Genomic DNA, 22,097 nt, shown 5'->3' on the forward strand with positions numbered 1-22,097 from the left:
CAGATACAGTTTTGCCTTCCAAGAATGTAAGCCCTCCTCACAGACAAGCCGAGGAAGGAGGATATGTTATGAAACACAAAGGAATCCTGGTTATTCAAGGCTTGCCTGCTCACCACTGGGAATGTGGTGAGAGCTCACCCAGTATATTTTTGCAAATGAATGACTGGGCCGAATTAAATTAATGACCTATTAATGAATTAACAGGCCTGGTAGATTATTAGCAACAAATGAATGCCATGGGAGAGCAGAGTGGAAGAGGAGAGAGAAGATTCTGAGTTTTTGTGAGGGCCACTCAAAAAGAGTAAAATCTCATTCACCCCATGTAGGGAATAAACCACTAACACGCACAGGGTTAAATGTATGGAAAACCTTGGGACCAATTTTAAAAGTACACCTAATTTTGGATAAAGTTAATTTTTTACTGCTGCCTTCCTACAGAACAGTGAGCAAAGATGTGCGACAAAGAGACTTTGTGTCCTATGGGACCTCGGCAGTGCCTCGTTTGGTTGTCACCACTATGGGAGGTTTCTGCGGGCATTTAGTGGGTAGAGGCCAGGGGTGCTACTGAACACCCCAAATGCATAGGACAGTCCCCACAACAAAGAACCATCTGGTCTCAAATGTGGCCCAGCAGAAACCTGCTGTAGAAGATGTGAGTGTCGGGGCACCCAGGTGGCTCAGTGGGCTAAGCCTCTGCCTTCAGCTCAGGTCATGATCCCAGAGTCCTGGGATCAAACCCCACATCGAGACTCCTCAGAGGGAGTCTGCTTCTCCCTCTGACCTTCACCCCACTCATTCTCTCTCTCTCTCTCTCACTCTCCCTCTCTCAAAAAGATAAAATCTTTAAAAAAAGAAGATGTGAGTCTATAACGAGCATTAAATCATAAAATGGAGCTAATACCGGTTGAAAGGGTTAGTGTGAAATATACTGTTTTCTGAAGCCCCTTAATCCACTCTGGTACACTCCTCAGAACAGGCACAAGGGTGAGAAGAGAGTCTAGCGGAAGATGAAGGCGGGTGCGAGGAGTGCTCTGCTTGCCGGATCTGAACAGCGGAGGGACTCTGACACAAAGGGACCCTCGACATTTGCCTAGTCCCCGTTGCTAATGAGCAACGTGAGTATTTTCATTTTTTCGGTTCCTCTCAAGCCAGCCAGCCTTGCTAATATAATATAATGATTCATGCCCTGAGGTTGTTTTAAAGCTCCAAGGGGATCTTTGCTTCACCCAGCACTGGGCGTGATCACCAGGGCTTTGCTGCTCATCAGTCCCCATTTGCAGGACCCGGGTCTACGGGTCTCCCCACCACCCGCTAACCCCCCTCCAGAAAGGGGGGCCTTCAGGGCCCACCTTAAAATGCAGAGAACTCTGGATTATGCAGCGCCATTCCTAGGGGGAGAAGCAAATTTGTGCCTAATTTAATGCAAAGACTAGATTAATCTGTACAATGCTTCATCTGTGACAGTCACCTCTTTCTCATGGTGACACAGAGATGTGGGAGTTTCCCAGTGAACAGGGGGGTCCATGCAGGTCTTCTCCTCTGAGCTCCCAGGGCTGAGGACCTTGCAGCAGCAAGGATGTTACTGCTCTACCACAAAACCATCTCAGACCCGCCTGGAAAACATTCTCCTGAAGGAAGACATCCAGAATTCTGTTCGATTGGCCTAAGGCCACCTACCACTTGCTCTTCTTCAAAGAATCCCAATTTTGGAAAATCTCATTTAGACCACAGATGGCATACACTAATGCATGCAACTAAATCTTCCTTTTTGTCCAATAATTCACCCATTCCTACTTTAAATGGCCAGCATCTTGGCCAGAGCACCTAAAAAAAAAAAATTTTTTTTTAACTGACATCTAAACTTTTCAGAACTCTTCTGGGCCAGCAAATAACCTCTGCAAATGCTGCAGACCCCGGAGTCATCTAGATCAATACTCTGGGGGCAGCCAGAAAGGTGCAGAAGAATGAGCAAGCCAGACCATCGTGGAGAAAAGGCCCTGGGGTATGGCTTCTCCCTACCCCGCCCCCCCTCAAGGTAACCAGGGCCCCCTCAGACCTCTTCTTGTTTCCAGTTAGAAAAGCAAATCAAAAACACAGTGGAATGCAGACAGCCTGAAGGAGGAGTTCTGATTTCAGGATTGAGTGAGGCAGGCTGGGAGGTTTCTAGAAGGCACTTGTGGTTCTGTTCAGAGTGACTTAAATGTGATACCATCCAACGGACTAACTTGTTTTCCTAGGGGCCCTCTAGCTCCCCTCATAAAGGTATGTTCTTTTATATCAAACTGCCATGGAAGTTGTGAATAAAATCTCTAGCACACACGTCCGGGGGTTTAAAAGGAATGCCGTGAGTCCCCTCCACCCAGAGCCAGGGTCTCAACACCCCTGCTGTGGCACCGTTCAGAATCGCTGGAATCATCTCACATTGAAACCACCCCTCTGCCCCCAAACTGTGTTGTTTCTGACTTCATTCTATCGGAGTTCTTACTAACGGTTAGAGATGATTTTTGTGGAAGCAGCAGTGGGTTTAAATTGCGCAGATGAGGGGCGCCTGGGTGGCTCAGTGGGTTGAGGCCTCTGCCTTCAGCTCAGGTCATGATCTCAGGGTCCTGGGATCGAGCCCCGCATCGGGCTCTCTGCTCAGCGGGGAGCCTGCTTCCTCCTCTCTTTCTCTCTCTCTGCCTGCCTCTCTGCCTACTTGTGATCTCTACCAAATCAATAAATAAAATCGTAAATAAATAAATAAATAAATAAATAAATAAATAAATAAATTGCGCAGATGAGGCAGGCTGACATCACCAGAGGAACGTCCCTCCGCCAGAACTCTGCAACTAAAACATCCTGGTCTCCCCAGCCAGGCGCCAGGCTCCGGTTCTCAGCCTGGGCGGGGGTCCCTCAAGGAAGAAGCCACCTGCTGCCTGCAGTCTGTGCCCTCGAACAGTCCCTCAAGCAGGTTTGATCTTCCCACGCACCTGCCAAGTCTGGTCCCCTGAGCGTTCGTTCCGGCATCTGACTGAAGATGGCACCAGACACCTTATATTTCAAGAACCCCGGGCTGGATGCAGGCAGGTCACCCAACCCCACCTTCTCATGGGGGTTTTTGCCCTGACCTTGGAATAATGTTTCAGTGAGGGAGACAGGCAGGAGAAAGAAAAGTAGCTGATGAAAGCCAACATCAAAAGGTCTCAGATCCAACTCTAAGAGGCTTTTCTGGAAAAGCCTAGGAGATGAAAGCCAGGCTTGTTCAAAAAGTCAGAGATGGGGTGAGTCAGTGATTGCAAAGTGCATTTGTAGATGCAGGTGGGCCCATAAATGACTTTGCTTTGCCGTGGGCAGGCAGGAAGAAGAATTTGATATGCTTCTAACTTCTGAATTCTGCCCTGCGGTGGGCAGAAATTTCCCCCCACCTTCCTGTTAAAGCCCCCGCTGGCCATCAGCGCCAAACAGCCCTTGGGGAACCTCATCAACACCCACGTGCAAAAGAACCCTCCCCAGCTTACTTCCTCTGGATCCCCGTCTCGCTCACCGGTATCAGACTCTAGGTGCAGGCTCCTTCCCATCCCCCCATGCCCCAGCACACAGTTCTGTTCTGTATCCAAGAATAAAAAATGCCATCAAAAGCACAAGGGAGGGGGAATAATCCAAAGAACATGATGTCAGGGGTCCTTAGACGCAGGTCTCAAGCAGGCCTCTAATTAGTGTACTGGGTTCTGACTGACCATGCGGCAAAGGACCTGCGGCTTATTAAAAACCAAATACGCTTGTCCAGGCTGGGACTATTTCCGGAAGGACACATAAGAAACTGGCCGCCTCAGGGAACAACTGATTATTTAGCGGTTTTTCAAATTTGCTATTTTCTTTTCTTGATTATTAAAAAAATCATATACTAAGCTGGAAAAAAAAAAGCGTCCTCTTTTTAAGGACACAACTGGGAGATCTTGAATGGTACAGATTCACCCTTTGCTTTCAGTCAGCTGCGGCTTTATTTGGCCCAGTGTTTCTCAACCTCAGTACTACTGGCACGTGGGGTTGGGTAATTGTTTTGGTGGCGGCTATCTGGGAGGATGGTTAGCAGAATTCCGGTCTCCACCCACGAGGCAGAGCCCTTCCCTAGGTGCAAGAACCACAAATGTCTTCAGATGTTGGCAAAGGTTGTCGGGGGCAAAGAACCGCTACCCTAAACAACCTTTTGCTAAGGGGTATTTGTCTAATTCCCAGTTGTTTTTTTTTTTAAGATTTTTATTTATTTATTTGACAGAGATCACAAGTAGGCAGAGAGGCAGGCAGAGAGAGAGGAGGAAGCAGGCTCCCCGCCGAGCAGAGAGCCCGATGCGGGGCTCGATCCCAGGACTCTAAGATCATGACCCGAGCCAAAGGCAGTGGCCCAACCCACTGAGCCACCCAGGCGCCCCTAATCCCCAGTTTTTTACTAATATACACAACCCTGCAAAAGAATATCCTTGGACATGCCTCTTTATGTATGTATGAACATTTCTGAAAGGTTCTCCGAAGTGAAACTGACGTAGGAAACAGGCAGGAGAAAAGTTATTAAATTTCCTTACTATCTAGAGCCCACTGACAAGTCCTTGAAATAGGAAGAGTGACATTCCTCCAGGGATTCATCTGCTTCCACCTTAATACTTTGCTAAGAGCAAAAGGCAACCCTAGCCTGACCGCTCCCCACCCCCAACCAGGACCCTGTGGGTCTACTTTCACATATAAAAATTCCTTTGGAAACTTCCTTTATCTCTAAACCCTCCAAGATATGTGCTGGCAATCATCCCCAAGCATATGGCCCACCGAGAAACATATCTGAAGGATCTCATGACTAAGGTTTTATTAGACGGTAATAAATGACCTTTTCCCAACAACAGCTAGCCCCTCAAGGTCCTGGAAACCTTGCTTCCAAAATTCCTTAGACATTTATGCTACCCCTGACCCCCTCCCAAGTTACAAGTATATAATGGACCACTCCTCACAACTCCAGGGCAGCAGCTCTTCCTGCCCACAGGTCCTGTCCCCATGCTTAATAAACCACCATTTTGCACCAAAGATGTCTCAAGAATTCTTTCTTGGTCATCGGCTCCGGACCTCACCCCACCGAACCTCACTTATATTCTAAGACTTCATCAAAATGACTAAGTGAAAGCATGTTCTCATTGAAGATTTTGATGTTTGCTGCCAAAATGCCATCCAGAAAAAGAGGAGCTTCCCTGCGCAGGTTACTATCAGCATTTACAAAGCAAGGAAGTGGTATCTTGTTATTTAATCTTCATCTCCCTGATTACTAGTGGGTTGAATACCTTTTTGTAAGTTTATTGGTAACTGCCTGTTCGTATTTTCAGCCTATTTTTCTCTTGTTTATATTTTTATTATGGATTTGATATATTCTAATTAACCTATTAATCAGATTAATCTCCTATTAAAGAGATTGCAAATATAGTCTTTCCATCGCCTTTATTTTTAGTCTTTTTGTTTTACTGAAATTAAAGTTTTTTATGCAGTCAAATCTATGTGTCATTTTTTATAGCTTCTGGGTTTAGTGTCTGACGTTCCACCTGCAGACACAGCCACCTCCGGTCCCAGCTACCTCCACTTCTCTGGGCACACTGGGCCCCCAGAGTGCCTCACGGGCTGCCCCTCGGGTCCCAGTATTCGCTCTGATGGAACTGTTGCGATTGATACTGTATCTCCTTGTTTGTTGGTTAAATGTGTATTTTCTTGTTGGTTACCTTGTTCACTATTCTTCTCCCAACTCCTCTAAGGACTCTGCTCCCAGCAGAGTGCCCTGAACATGATAGGTATTGAATTCAGCATCAGGTGAATGAATGATTTCTGGGATCATCCTGTCATCCTCCGTGACAGCTCCACCACACTCTATTGCACTAAAACCCAAAAACCAAAAAACACACACAAAAAAGGTCTCCTTCCCTTACTGGCCTCAAGTGCTTTGAGAAGAGAATTGTGCTTTTTCATTAAACTTCACTTGGGAACCTAGCACAATGCCTGGCATGTAGAAAAAAATGAATGACTTTTGGAGGCTACTCTCAAACACCTTTCCAAGTTGGCTGAATGGGCTCATTAACTACCCCGGGGGCTCTGGCATTCAGGCTCTCCCAGAGAATGGGGTGTAAAGGTTTCCAGACACCTCGTTCCTGATGGAGCCAGAACATTCTCTGCTTGTTATTCAGGCCAGGCCATGCTCCCCTTGTCCCTAATCGATTTTCCACCACAGAGCCTGGATGGCAATCTAGGCAAGCATCATGTCACCCATGTCACCCCTGCCCTTCGCTGGCAAAGGTCATCAGATCACACTTAGTCTACTGAGATAGAACACTCAACTTGTCAAAAACATCCTCGTATCAGAAAGGATCAGAGAAGCACAACTGACATTTATTAGGGAGCAACCTTGATGGTTTGGTGCTTATACTGAACCAAACTGAAACCATTTTTTGTTTGGTTTCCAAGTCAGTTTCTCTACGTCGTTTCTCTTTCAGTATCTGACCCGATTTCCTGGTCTCTGCTGTGGCTGATTGAATTTCAAGAACAAGAGCAACGTCCTCTGCCTCTTGCTCCTGCTGTTACTAGGGGAGGACCTGCGGCTTTGTCTCGGAATGAAAGTGGAAAGACAGGCCTGGGGGTGGTCACCTCCCCAAGAAATGGGTCATCAGGGAGGACCAGGGGCAGCTGAGACAATGTGGAGATGCCACAGGGGATGGGAGGATTCAACCATGAAGAGAAGAGCCTAATGGCATGGCTCCCCAGAGGCAGTACCTAACGCTGACCATGCACGGTGCACTGAGCTCGAAGTGCTTTACAACTACTCACCCATTTTATAATGCGGGTTCCCAGAAAGGAGGCTGAGCTACGGAGACAGGAAGCAGCTTTGCACCAATCCCTCAACTAGTGAGTACACGCCGGGCTTGGACCTGTGCCTGCCTGCTGCAGCGCACGCTCCCCAGCACCTGCAGCGTCCCGTTGCCATGGCAGCCATGGCCAGAGCCCTGGGAGCTGCATCTCCCAAGGGCACTCCAGCCTCAACACTGGCTACTGAATGTGTCTCAGCAAAGTGAACGGGACAGAGAGGAATGGCTGGGGTGGGTGGTTTTTTTTGTTCTGACTTACACTCCTTTCTGTTGATGCAATTCAAAAATGATTTCCTACCTCCTTTGTACTAGGCACTATTGACAGAATCATTATCAACGTAACAGATAGTCCCTGCTCTCCTGGAGCTTACAATCTAAAGGAAGAGACAGATAAACACCCACATTTACGCCATCACAAATTCATTATAAACTTTTCAGAAGGAAAAGTAGAGGGTTTTCCAAAGACCACAAGAAGTTTAGAAGAACTTGGGGCACCTGAGTGGCTCAGTGGGTTAAGCCTCTGCTTTCCGATCAGGTCCTGATCTCAGGGTCCTAGGATCTAGCCCCACGGCGGGCTCCCTGCTGAGCAGGGAGTCAGTTTCTCCTTCTCTCTCTGTCCTGCTTATGCGCGCGCTCTGTCTCTCTCTGTTTCTCTCAAATAAATAAAATCTTTTAAAAAAAAAGAATAATATATAATACAATAATATATGATAGAGCTTGAAAGGGTCTGCAGGCTAGTTCCATGGAAATCCCTGAGGGGCGAAAGAAGTGCTGGCAGAGGCCGGGCAGGAGGCACCCAGGGAGTGAACTGGGAGCCCTTCGGGGTGAGGAAGCCACAGTAGTGACAGGCACCCCCTCCTACTAGGTGAACACCTACTAGGTGCCAGCTGGTAGGATGCTAACTCATGTCACCCTGGCCCTGCCCCCCACCATATTGAGGTCGCACCATGCCCATTCCGGACCAGGGGCAAGCCAGTTGCCACAGATGGTAGATGGTGGCGCCAGGAAGCAAATCCAGGTCTACCTGACTCCCAAGACTCTGTGAAGAGCGAGTCTATTCCAGAAGGACGGGTTGCCATGCCTTGGTGGCTTGAGCTAGCACGCATCCCTCCCAAGGTCACTTTGTCTGCTCCCAAGCTCCCAAGTCAGCAAGCAGGAGAAGTCCTGCAGGGGCATTTGAGAAGGTGGTGATGGATCGGGGTTGGGGGGAGGGAGGCATAGCCCACGTTTCCTTCCTCTAACGTTTCTTTCTTTTTTTTTTTTTTTAAGATTTATTTATTTATTTATTTGACACAGATTGAGAGAGAGAGAGAGAGAGAGAGACAGCGAGAGGGGCGAACACAAGCAGGGGGAGTGGGAGAGGGAGAAGCAGGCTTCCCGCTGAGCAGAGCCCAATGCAGGGCTCCATCCCAGGACCCTGGGATCATGACCTGAGCCTAAGGCAGACACCATAATGACTGAGCCACCCAAGCGCCCCCTCTAAGGTTTCTTTAAGGAACCTTCTCAACGTGCTCTAGAGAAATCTGAATTGCACTCCTGCTCAGCAGCTGGCCCTCCGTGAGATTGGTGGAAGTGGGGGCAGGAAGGAGAAGGGACAAACCCTCTGGGGGGAAAGAAGAGGAAAAGGGGGGCTCACAAATAGAGGACACAGAGCATGGCTAACGGGGGTGTCCAGTCCCCACAGCTTCTATGTTTCTCATGCGAATTTCCTTCCTGCCATACTTTCTTTTTTTTTTTTTTTAAAGATTTTATTTATTTATTTGACAGAGATCACAAGTAGGCAGAGAGGCAGGCAGAGAGAGAGGAGGAAGCAGGCTCCCTACTGAGCAGAGAGCCCGATGCGGGGCTCGATCCCAGAACCCTGAGATCATGACCTGAGCCGAAGGCAGAGGATTAACCACTGAGCCACCCAGGCGCCCCACTGCCATATTTTCTCTTGTCACAGTCTGGATGTCACACTGCCCTCCTTGACTTGCTCCGCAAATGACAAGTGCTACCATTTCTAAGCTCTTACTCTTCCTCTGTCTAGGCCCTGGGCTAAGTGCTCTATAACTGTTAAACAAGTTCACCCTCACAACAGTCCCAGTACAATTATCATTGTCCTTTTGACGAGGAAATATGAAGCACAGAGAGTTAAGCAACTTGTTCCAAGTCACAAAGCCAGGCAGAGTTGCTGCAGGCCCTGAATCTAACTACCCACTACTCTGCCTCCAGGACCTGCTTGGTTCTCATCACAGCCCCCCTCTCAGCTCCTGGCCTGTTTTCAGCATGGACTTGAATCCTTTGTCCTGACCCCCTGCAAGCCAGCACAGGGCATGGCCTAGGACTCTGCATGATAAAAGGGAAATCCTACTCTGCCTCAGGGTCCCTCCCACTGGAAGCAGGGCTCTGGGACTCCAACTCAGAAACAGCCTGTTAGGAATGGTGTTCAGGGGTGCCTGGGTGGCTCAGCTGGTTAAGCGTCTGCTTTTGGCTCAGGTCATGACCCCAAGGTTCTGGGATGGAGCCCTGCATTAGGCTCCCTGCTCAGTGGGGATTCCTCTCCTCCCTGCTCTGTGTCTTGCTTTCTCTCTCTCAAATAAATTAAATCTTAAAAAAAAAAAAAAAAAAAGAATGCTGTTCATATCAAGTCTCCTATTTAAAGCGAAGTTACTCAAATTATACAATCAATACCTGTTGATGATAGAAAATTAATTATGCAAGTGTCTATTTAAGAAAATAAAAATCACTTCTCATCCCGTTTCTCAAAGATAACCACCACCCCTCGCCTTTTGGAGTATTTCTTTCCACATAGGTATGTTTAAAGAACATACGTATTATTTTTTTCTTTTCAAAGATTGGCTCATACTTAAACATATACTGCATTCTAAAAAGATGATTATTTTATCATTTGTGGATGCGACTTATTCAATTACTCTGCTCCAAAGCCCTTATCATGGCCTAGCAGCTGTTTATTTTTACCTGTTTATTATTATTAGTTTTGGCTGTCATCCCTGAATGTAAGCCCCACAATGATGGGGGTCTGATGATGGGGGTTTTAATCACTCTTCAGCTGTCTCCGCAGGGCCAGGAACCCTGGATGCTACCTGGGTGCCCCAGGGATATTTGGTGAGAACGTGAATGAACAGACAGATGGCTGACTGCAGTCCGAGACCCGTCTGTGTCCCAGGCACTGGGGGGAGGGGAGGCATTCCCCATCACCTGCACCTGGGAGGGGGGTGAGGTGGACAGGGGAGTAGAGGAAGTTAGTAGAAGCATCACTCTGGAGAGATCCCACCTTGACACGTGGGATGAGACCAGGACACTCCCTGGTTTCCTGTGCAGCCTGGAACAAGGAGAGGCTTCAAACCCGGAAGCCAGGGGTCATCAGGAAGTGTGTAGAATACGCACACGCCAGCTGTAGGTGACACCGGAGCGATGCTTTAGTTTGAGACAAGCTGACTCTTAAGCTCATATCCCAGCTGAGGCCGCCCCTGCTCCCCTGTTCCTCAGTGCGTACGCTGCTGACCCCTGGGCACACAGAGGGGGACCATGATTAAGTCCCTGTTGGATCTCCAAGTGCACAGGCCTTCAGTGGTCAACTGAGATCTGAGCGGGGTGGAGGGCCGGTGTTAAGCTAAAGTCTCAACAGCGCTCCTGGGGTAAAAATGGCTGCCAGGTGGGGGGTGTGGCCTCTTCTCCGTAATCACTTCCCCCCAGGCTCTCCAGGGTTTTACGGACAGGGGGCATGGGATGCAGGGCTTTGCTTTTAGGCCTAAGCGGAAGAGGAACAGCCCGAGCAGATGTCACCATAACAAGTGACTAGGATGCCCGGCAAATTGGATGCATGCTGAAACATTAATGGACAAGATAACACACAGTAGAAGGTCTGCCTCCCAATAATATCGGAGCAAATGGGCATAAGGGGTCTTTCAGGGGTGATGGAAATACACCAATCCAATACAATTGGATTATGGGAGGGGCTGCACAACTCTGTCAGATTCATTAAAAATCACTGAACTGCACACATGAAACCAGGAGCTTTTGTGGGATGTATATTATACCTCGATAAAGCTGTTAAAGAATAATATGGGAGGGACTAAGTGGGTCAGGATATAGTTCAACGAGGACTGGCTAAGGGTTGGTGGTTGAGGTCACTGGCTGAGGGCTACACTGCCACTCACTGCGCTGTTCTATTTTCATAGATGTTTGAAATTGTCCATAATAAAGAATGAAAAAAACAACAACGAAAGCTCAGGGAAATAATGAATAATGAAGGGGGAGAAAGGAATTGAAATTTGCAGTCATCCCTGTTATATTAAGGCACCCGTGGGAGTTAGGGAGTTGTTACTTTTATCTGTAAATCTACAAAGCAATAATCTCATGTCATGAACAGTTCCGGACACTGATGCCACGGGGCTTCATCCAAGAGCAGACAAGGGTTTTTGGTTTCTTCAGATAAACCGAATTCCAGCCGAAGGCGACGGGGTCACCAGACCAAGTACCAGAGCAGAGAGCGCCTCCGAGGCAAACAATCACCCCGGGGCAGAGAGCATGGGGGGTACCAGGTGGGCCCCAGGTGGAACAGCTGCTGCCTGTGGTTCTTGGTACAAGGTGGGCTGGACACAGCATGGCCAAACTTCTGCCAAGAATACAAGGAACATTCTGGAGCAATGTTTTTCCACAATTGATCAGAAAAACAGCCAAGCTGCTTTGATCAATTTGGCAGTGGGGTATGCAAAGTATAACCAAGGCGCTCAGATGTCTGGAAATCCACGGTTTGATTTTATAAGCCAAAGAGCCTTTGTGAGCAAAAAAAAGAAGTGAGAAGCCTTATACTAAGATGAGACCCATTTCTTCCCTAAAAGGGCAGCTGCCCCATAACACCCCGGATTCATTCTTTTAAAACCTTTCCTCTGCCCCAATCTTACCAAAACCTTTGGCTTCTAAACCCTTGCTCTCCAGAAGCTAAGAACCCTTGTAAACCCTTTCCCAATGGACAGTTCTCTCAACTCTGGTTTGTCTTTGCTTCTTCTATAGGGAGCACCCCTACCTGGTCCATCAGGGCCAAGATAAGGAAATAAAGGGAACACTCAAGGCAGGGCAGCCAGACTTGAGGCTACAGGGAGCATGCCACCCCCCAGGTCCCCTCGGGTGACGGTGCTTGCCCTAAGGACATGGGGAGCCGCTCTGAACAGGCCTCTCAGGAAGAGCTGGTGGGCAGCCTTCATCATTCAGGGCCCAGCCTACACATGGGTGTCCTTCTCCCCAGACCGTGCCACATGCTCCAGGACTGAGCCCCTCTTATCCCACACTCTCCACAGGGTGCAGCCCTGTCCACCAGTCATGGCCCAGAACCAGGCCACCACGCAGGCCTGGGACCTCCCTCATGTCCTGTTGACAAAGCGGTCTTTGCTTTAGCCAGTTGGATCCAGGGTCACGTGATGCCATATGCAGGCTTCTAGGCCAGCGATGTCCACCAGGACTTTCTGTGATGACAGAGAAGTTCTCTACCTGTGCTGTGCAGTGTGGTAGGCCATGGCCACAAGTGGCCATGGGGCACTTGAGATGTGGCTGGTGAGGGGGGCGCCTGGGTGGCGGAGTTGAAACCACTCTTGGTTTCGGCTCAGGTTGTGATCTCAGGGTCATGGGATCCAGCCCTGTGTCGGGTGCCACACTCAGTGTGGAGTCTGCCCGAGTCTCTTTCTCCTTCTTCCTCTGTCCCTCTCTACTGCTCTCTCTCTCCCTCAAATAAAAAAATCTTAAAAAAGAAAAGAAAAGGAATGTTCCTAGTGAGACCAAGGAACTGAATTCTTAATTTATGTTTAATTGATTTAAAGTTAAATAGCCACACATGGCTAGTGGCTACCGTATCATACAGTTCTATACTGTTCACAAGGCATTCTCTGTCCTTCTGTTCCCCAGACTAAAGGGGCCTCTCCCTCCCCCAGCACCTCACTCTCATCTACCGTACTCCCATCAACCGTATCCTCTTCCCAGTCTTGTGCCCCTCACAAGATGAAACTTCCTTGCAGATCCAGGCAGGGTCTGGGCCTCCCTGGATCTCGCAAGGGAACCATTCAGTGAGAGAACTCACTCACCAAGTGCTTTGTCCCTCCTTGGATTTAGTGTCGGGCTTCCAGCAGTGGCTGTTCCTAGAGTCAGAGAGGTTGGTGAGCTTCCACAGATACGAGAAGAGAGCGTACACTCCAGCCATCAGTTCCATTCCACGTAAATCCAATCTTATTTCTGACAGGCAGCTTGACTCTGGAACGACTGACTGCCTCAGCTCAATGGCTGCGGCCACTTTCCAGCTATGAGGCCTCACTCTTCCTCGCCCCGAGTTCCTCATCCAGTGAGGATATACCTTGTAAGGACGTTGTGAGGATCAAATCAGTTACCACATATACCTCTAGACTTAACACCAAACTATCCTATTAAAACACTCATGGATTAAAAAAACAAAAAAACAAAAAACAAAACACCATGGATATAAGTCAAGATTTATTTAGAAGAATAATGCAGTGTTATAAAAGTGGAGACATTCTTAAAAACCTAAGTATTCAATAGTATATTGATTAAATTATGGCTCACCCTCATGATAAAATACTATGTACCCATTAATGAAAATGTTCAACTACCTAAGAAAAAAAAAGTCAGGCACAAAGCTTTAATTCCTCCCACCACACACCACACAAATAAAACTAGAGACAATACATGTAACGGACACAACCACAGACAAAATGTTAACTGAAAATTCTGGTATGATGGCATTATGGGTGATTTTTATTCCCTGGGTGTTTTTTTCATATTTTTAAAAGATGTCTATGTTGAAATGTATTACTTTCATAATTATGGTAAACATACTTTAAACAATCTTGCTTTAATAACATGGGAAGATATTCCCAACATAGTGTAAGGACCTATTTAGCAAGAGGCTTTCATTAAAGTTAAACTGTCCCTGCTTCCCTACCCCCAGGGGATTCACTTAAAAACAAGTCCCGGAAACCAGCTTCAGGTAACAAAAGCCCAGACTTAAGGATGGGTCAGGCCAGGTGGAGACAACCGATCAGTAGGGGGTTGCATACTGTCTCCCTAGCTACCAAGGAGTAGGGGGCCCCCACCCTTTGGAATCCTTTTGGCGCCAATTGTAATCAAGGTGTAATAGGCTGGGTCAAATGTCTACTAGGGTAAATTGTAATCTCATCGGTCACCTGTGCGTGGCCAGGCCCTACCACATGGTTTTTGCCCTTAAAAGCTAGACTGTGAAACAGAGAACAGTCGCCCTCTCTTGTAAGAGGTGCAGCCCCGAACGTTCGGTTTAGATTCTTGATGCTTGGCACGAAATAAAGCTTTGCTTGACCTTCGCTTTGTATCAGTCTCGCTCCTTTAATCACGGACCCATTATTGGGGCATAACATTTGGGGGCTCTGTCCGGGATTAAACGACGAGAACTGAGCCAGCATCAGAATTTCTGGGAAAAGCCTCGAGGTAAAATCTCACAGATTTTACTCTGTGGGATCCGCCAATCTCCAGGTGCTCTGTGAGATCCGTTGGTCTGTCTGGGTGGAGCTCCGGGTATAGCCCACCGGGGTGAAGCCGGACGCGGCCGTGCTCCCCAGGGCTGGAGAGGATGCGGGGACGCCCCTTCCCTCCACTGGTAGATCACCAGGGGGTTCGAGTCCCCCTAGACAGTCAGGGGGTTCAAGTCCCCCTAGGCAGTCGGGGGGTTCGAGTCCCCCTAGGCGATCACCTAGGCGGTCAGGGGGTTCGAGTCCCCCTAGGAGATCTCCTCAGGTTCTAAACAACTGGGCCTATGGTTGTCTTTGTCTTTTCGTTGTCTGTTCTGTTGTTCATTCTGTTTGCAGGGGACGGAGAAAATTCCCACCAGCAGCAAGATCTGGGTGAGGACAGCTGGGCCTGCGGTTGTATTTGTCTTGTTTTTTTGTTGTCTGTTGTGTTGTTTATTATGTTTGGAGAAATGAGGCAAGCGGGGAGTAAGGGACCTATGACACCCTTAAGTCTTGTTCTCCAGCGTTTTAAGGATTTTCAAAGTAAAGCCGCCCAGTCGGGTGACAAGGTTTATCCAGGAAAACTAAAAACACTCTGCCAATTAGAGTGGCCCGCTTCCTCCACAGGATGGCCGCCGGAAGGAACGTTTTTTCTTGGCTCAAATCTACTCTACTCAGAGCAAGGTCTTCGATCTCCATCGAGACCAAATACCGTACATCATGGCCTGGCGTTATCTGGTAGAAGAGCCACCATCATGGCTCAAGTCTCACCTTCTCCCCACTAACGAAACCATCTCTCTCCCCCTAAGGCAGGTTGGATCACCAAAACCGGAAGAAGAAGAGGAGGGGAAATCAGGGAAGAAGACCATCCTACCTCCATCGGATGTGGAGAATGTGGAATCCCCCCCTTTTTATCTGCCCCCTAGACCTGACTTTCAGTCCTGGGATGCCCTTACCAGCCCACCTCATACACGGTCAGGGTCCACCTATGGGACCACCAAGCAGGAAGACTGCTCTAAATCTCCCCCTTTTCTCTATCCCCCTTTAACTCCCTTCACCTCATCGGCTCCATCGGCGCCAATGCTGCCTCTCCGTGAGGTTGCTCCACCGGACAGAAGAGGGCTTCCCCACTCGACTTATATCCCTTTCTCCTCTTCTGATATCTGTAACTGGAAGGCCCAACATAAGTCCTTTTCTGTTCACCCTCAGGATTTAATCAGTCTTTTGGAAACTGTCTTTCTTACCCACCAGCCCACCTGGGTGGATATTCAACAACTCCTTATGGCCCTCTTCAGCGCGGAAGAGAGGGATCGCATTGTGCGAGAAACCCGTAAGGTGGTGAACGAGAGGCTTGGCAGGGACCTTGATCCCTGGCAAATGGAGGACTATTGCCCAAGGGAACCCCCCGACTGGGATCCAAACTCCAATGAAGGTAAGGAGAGTCTACGCTTCTACTGCCAGGCTCTACTGGGAGGCCTCCGTGCAGCTGCAAGGAGACCCATAAATTTATCTAAAATTAGTATGGTGACTCAAGGTAAGAATGAGTCTCCGGGAGCTTTCCTAGAAAGGCTTATTGAAGCCTATAAGATGTATAGCCCGATCGACCCTGAGGCACCGGAGAATCAGAGGGCAATGAATCTTGCTTTTGCTAGTCAGTCAGCCCCAGATATAAGGAGGAAACTTCAGAAAATTGAGGGATTTGAAGGGAAGAATCTGACTGTTTAACAACAGGGATGCACAGGAAGAGGAAAGACAGACAAAAAAGCTGGTTAAGGTTTTGGCACTACATGAAGCAGGGAAGAAGGGGGAAAAAGGTCAATGGAAAGGGAGAAGGCAGATAGGGGATAGCCAATGGAGGGAAAAGTCTAAGCACAGAGAAAGCAGACTGGAAGACTTAGATTCAGATCAGTGCGCTTACTGTAAGGAAAAAGGACATTGGGGCAGGGAGTGCCCCAAAAGAAAGATGGCAATGCTGGCCACTAGAGACTGAAGGGGCCGTGGTTCGGAGCCCCTCCCCGAACCTCGGGTAAAAGTCAAAGTGGAGGGAAAATCAATTGATTTTTTTGGTGGACACTGGAGCCCAATTTTCATCATTACTTAAACCCATGGGAAAACTATCTAGAGAGGAAGTCTGGGTGCAAGGGGCAAACGGCACGGAAAAACATAAATGGACAACAGAAAGGACTTTAAATTTGGCCTCAGGAGTAGTCAAACATCGATTCTTGGTCCTCCCCAATGCCCCTTATAACTTAATGGGAAGGGATCTCCACAAATTACAAGCTGGCATTCAATTCTCTGACAGAGGCATGACTGTAACCTTGGGACAACCCACGGTGCAGATGTTCATGGCAGCAGTAGATGAGCACCTCCTTTATGAGCCAATCTCAAAACCAGAGGAGACAAGAGACGGGAACATTCTCTAAACCCTACAGGCCGAGTTTCCTGAAGTCTGGGCAGAAGGAAAGCCCCCTGGCTTAGCCAAGGAGCGGCCTCCAGTGGTGGTACAGTTAAAAGCGACAGCCATGGCTGTTCGCATCCGGCAGTACTCTCACCCCTGGGAAGCAAAGGAAGGGATCAGGAAGCACATTAACCGCCTCCGAGGAGACGGGATCCTAGTTCCTTGCAAATCTCCATGGAACACACCTTTGCTGCTCATCTAAAAGGCCGAGAATGGGGAGTACCGACCTGTTCAGGACTTGCGGGAAGTTAATAAACGGGTTGAAGATATCCACCCGACAGGGCCTAACCCCTATACCCTACTCTCCCTCCTGGGCCCTAGAAGAACTGTCTATACTGTCCTAGATCTCAAGGATGCATTTTTCTGCATACCTTTAGCGAGGGAGTCTCAGCTTCTCTTTGCTTTTGAGTGGTCCGACCCACAGGAGGGATTCCAAGGCCAGCTCACCTGGATGAGACTTCCCCAAGTCTCATCTTCAATGAGTCTCTACATGAGGATTTGCGTGAGTACAGAACCTCCAACCCGGGAGTCACTCTGTTACAGTATGTTGATGATTTGTTGATAGCCGCTGAGGACTATGAGTCATGCTTGCGGGGGACAAGAGCTCTCTTACAGACTCTGCACGAAAAAGGGTATCAGGTGTCAGCAAAGAAAGCACAGCTCTGTCAGAGCCGTGCCACTTACTTAGGCTTTGATCTCCATGAGGGAGTGTGTTCACTGTCTGAGTCCAGGAAACAGGTGATCACCCGATACCCCCGCCCCACCATGTCCCGACAAGTGAGGGAGTTTCTTAGGACGGTGGGCTACTGTAGACTGTGGATACCGCGGTTTGCGGAGATGGCCCGGCCTCTCTACGAACTGACTAAGGGAGGGCTCACTATGATAGAGTGGACAGCTGAGGCCGAAGGAGCATTTTGGGAATTACAAACAGCATTACTGAGTGCCCCAGCATTGGCCATCCCAGATGTCACCAAGTCCTTCCACTTGTATGTGGATGAGAAGGCAGAGGTGGCCAAAGGAGTTTTGACTCAGACGTTAGGGCCCTGGAAAAGGCCAGTAGCCTATCTTAGCAGAAGCTAGATCCAGTAGCAGCTGGGTCCCCCCCCCCCACCGCCTCCGCCTAATTGCTGCAACGGCCCTCCTGGTCAAGGATGCGAGTAAACTGACTCTGGGTCAAAATCTCATCTTGACCACCACCCATGCTATCGAGGGCCTTCTCCGGACTCCACCAGACCAGTGGATAACAAATGCCTGAGTGACAGGATATCAGGCCCTCCTCCTCAATGAAGCAAAAGTGACCTTCCGGCCCCCGGTGGTGCTAAATCCAGCCACACTGCTGCCAGAGGAGGCAGCTAACCATCCACACGACTGTGGGGAGGTCCTAACCCAAGTCGCAGGAATAAGGCCGGACCTCAGAGACATTCCCCTTCCGGGTGCCGAGATGACTCTGTTCACGGATGGGAGTAGTTACATAGTCAATGGAAAGAGGTACGCGGGGGCGGCGGTGGTTTCCCCTGAGTAGGAACTCTGGACAACAGCCCTGCCTCATGGAACCTTGGCACAGAAAGTGGAGCTGATCGCATTCACCAAGGCACTGCGGATGGCCAAGGGTAAAACCGCCAACATCTATACGGACAGCAGTCACTGCAGGCATTACAGTCTGTCTTAAAAAGAGCCCATGCAGAGATCCGGACTGCACACACTGAGACGGAGACGGAAGTAAAGCCACATGCCTACCAACCCGGGGACTTGGTCTGGATGCACCGTCACCAAGTGGGAAACTTGGAGCCTCGCTGGAAGGGACAGTTTACTGTCATCCTGACCACCCCCACAGCAATAAAAGTAGAAGGCATCAGGGCCTGGATTCACACAGGTCACATCAAACGCACCGAGGACGAGAACGCCCCCCAGAGGTGGATGCCGCTGCTGATGGACCCCGCCGATCGTGGACTAAAATTAAGACTCAAAAAACAATGAGTTCATTTAAATTCATTGTTGGCCCTGTTGTTAAGATATAGGCGGGAGGTATAAGCAATTGAAAATAAAAAAAGGTGGGGCTTAACTTACTGTTTCTGATAAAAGGGGGGGCTATAGAACTGGCTAAAAAGTCAAAGATTTGACTAGTCTCCAAAGAAAAGGGGGGAATGTAAGGACCTATTTAGCAAGAGGCTTTCATTAAAGTTAAACTGTCCCTGCTTCCCTACCCCCAGGGGATTCACTTAAAACAAGTCCCGGAAACCAGCTTCAGGTAACAAAAGCCCAGACAGAAGGATGGGTCAGGCCAGGTGGAGACATCCGATCAGTAGGGGGTTGCATACTGTCTCCCTAGCTACCAAGGAGTAGGGGGGCCCCCACCCTTTGGAATCCTTTTGGCGCCAATCCTAATCAAGGTGTAATAAGCTGGGTCAAATGTCTACTAGGGTAAATTGTAATCTCATCGGTCACCTGTGCGTGGCCAGGCCCGACCACATGGTTTTTGCCCTTAAAAGCTAGACTGTGAAACAGAGAACAGTCGCCCTCTCTTGTAAGAGGTGCAGCCCCGAACGTTCGGTTTAGATTCTTTTTTTTTTTTTTAAGATTTTATTTATTTGGGGGGGGGGGGGGGGGGATCACAAGTAGGCAGAGAGAGAGGAGGAAGCAGGCTCCCCGCCAAGCAGAGAGCCCGATGCGGGGCTCGATCCCAGGACCCTGATATCATGACCTGGGCCGAAGGCAGAGGCTTAACCCACTGAGCCACCCAGGCGCCCCTCGGTTTAGATTCTTGATGCTTGGCGCGAAATAAAGTTTTGCTTGACCTTCGCTTTGTATCAGTCTCGCTCCTTTAATCACGGACCCATTATTGGGGCATAACAATAGTAATAAATATAGTCCCATAGTAATAAAGTCCCAAAGTGAAAAAAGGTCACAATGTAAAAATATAGTCCCATAGTAATAAAGGTTCCAAAGTGAAAAAGGTCACAATGTAAAAATACGCTTGCCTGTATGCCAAGAGAGAAAAATGGTAGCCAAGTCCTCAGCATGTGGTTCACAGCTCATCGTAACTCAGGGTTTTAGGTGAGGGGTGTGGAGACTCTAGTTTGTTCAGGATAATCCTAGTTTATGCCCCAGACCAGCTGGCCAGTGGTGTCCCCCTAGCTCTTAAGTGTCATAAGAGGTTCTAATTTTCCCATTTGTGTTTTCCAATATTTCTAAATTCTAATGAACAGAATATGTTACCTTAATTATGATTTGTAAATGTGCAACACACACACTGATGCTGTTGAGACTGGAACATAATTTACAACAGATTAGTGCTCCTGACCTCCCTCCTGCCCCTAGGTTCTAAAATCAGTGGAGGGTCTTCCCGTCAGTAGGATCTTAGAACCAAGACAATACAACATATTAATTCAGAAATGGGAAAACACAGAAAATCTATTAAATGCTGTTTGTTGTTCTTGTTTTTTTAAGATTATAAGACCTAGAAAACTGGATAAAATCAGCTGGGTAAGACCCTTCTGTGTAGCCACGGTCTTACTGGTAGAAGGGGCTAGTGTTTCTCAGAGGTTCCCTGATGAGATGATTAACAAAATAAAAGACTGTGACTGCCAAAGAATCTTCTCCAGGACCGGAAGGGGACAGAGGCAGGGCTTACTGCCCTTGCTGGGACCTGAGGGGGGTGCGGGTTTACTATTTCCATGAATGGCTAATTTCATTAGGCATGGGGGTAAATTCTATTATTACCCCCATTCCACAGATGAGGAAACAGGCATGGAAGAGGCATCTGCCCCAGGTCGTAGAGCTGTATGCACAGAGATGGGATTCAGGTTTTCCATTTCGTTCCAGAATGTGCTTCTTAATCACAGTACTATTGCTTCCTGCCTCTTTTATGTTTTTCCCAAGCTGTGAGACTGAGCAGATGAATGCATCAGCAAAGCCTTGATTTGTAAAGCTTTCCCAAGGGCTCGGTGGTCTGGGGTGGGGGTGCGGAACGGTGCAGTGGGGAGGACTGGCAAGGAAGGCTTAACCCAGCTCTCTGCAGCCTCCGCCTCAGTAATGAGGTGTAAACAGAGCACCCAACACTCTATCTATGCACAGTCACTGACTGTGTCTCCCCAAATGGCCACAGCAGCATTTGCAGTCCCACAGACTCTTCTAGAACCTTGCTGTGCCTCACCAAGAAGCAGAATCTATTTCCCCTCCATCAACCTCAGCAGCCTTGCTGGCCACCTCAAATATGGTGTTAAACAGATCTCAGTACTGACTTCCTTCTGCCCTCTGTCTTAAGATGCTCACGCCTGGAACCCTGCTACCATGTTACACGGAGGCTCAGACTCTTGGGAGAGGCCACGCATGGCTATATCCGGCCCACAGCCCCAGCTAAGGGCCCCGTCGCCAGCCAGCATCAGCTGTGACATGTGAGAGAGTGAGACAGCAGCCCATCCCAGCCCCAGCTTTCAAGTCTTCCCAGCCCAGGCCCTGGCATTATGGAGCAAAGTCAATGCCTCTTCACTGGGCCCTGCCCCAATTCCTGCCCCCACAGAATTCCAGAGAAGAAGTGGCTGTCTTACACCACCAAGTTCTGGGGTAACTTCATATGCCACAGGGCAGCTGGACCGCAGACGAAAACAGAAGAGGCCCCCGCTTGGTCTGTTTTGAAAGTTGCGTATGAATTGTTCTGGGTTTCGGGCTCTGATTCTTTGCACAAGGAAGTGGAGCTCCATCCAGAAGGCAGCGGTGGGCCCAGATGGGAGACAGCCAACATCTGTGACCCGCACCTGGGACTCTGGCTTCAGAACGTCCCCTCAGAACGTTCTCAGGCCAGGCTCAGCTGGAAGGCAGCTGTCACCCCTGAGAGTCTCACCTCTAAGTACTGTGTAATGAATCCGCCATGGGGGGATGATGCGAGAACGGCTCCATGGAGCCCACCCCCGCCCCGCGTCACTGAGTCCATGTTCATCCTCAATCATCTGCAGACGAGAGGCTCTGCCCGAGCTAACCCCGCTGCCCCTTGAGGCCCCAGCTTGCTTGAGGTAAATGAAACATGCCAGTGACGCTCAGAGGCAACTCTGGAGAGCTCTTGGTCTCGGCCACCCTGTCGCCCAGAATCCACGAGGGAGGAGGAGGAGGACAAAGAGCGGAGCAGCTCAGCTGGTAGGAGTCATCTACGTGTGCTTCCGGGCACGACTTCATTTGGCTACAAGGCCAACCACCAACTGCATCTACAGGCACTCTGCGTGCTGCTGCCCACGTGGGATTTGGGTTCAATGAGTTCATTCGGGCTAACGTGGGTTCTGTGGCCATGCTATC

At 49.0% G+C, this 22,097-nt stretch overlaps 1 protein-coding gene across 1 annotated transcript in view; it reads right to left on the reverse strand.

Annotated features, from left to right (window-relative positions):
* The window catches only part of LOC111159094 (CKLF like MARVEL transmembrane domain containing 7), a 62,234-nt gene that overhangs the window by 13,547 nt on the left and 26,590 nt on the right, over positions 1 to 22,097 (reverse strand). The window lies entirely within an intron of this gene.

This window comes from Enhydra lutris, unplaced genomic scaffold (genome assembly GCF_002288905.1).
Source record: "Enhydra lutris kenyoni isolate GAN:26980312 unplaced genomic scaffold, ASM228890v2 scaffoldscaffold66, whole genome shotgun sequence".
Taxonomy (NCBI): domain Eukaryota; kingdom Metazoa; phylum Chordata; class Mammalia; order Carnivora; family Mustelidae; genus Enhydra; species Enhydra lutris.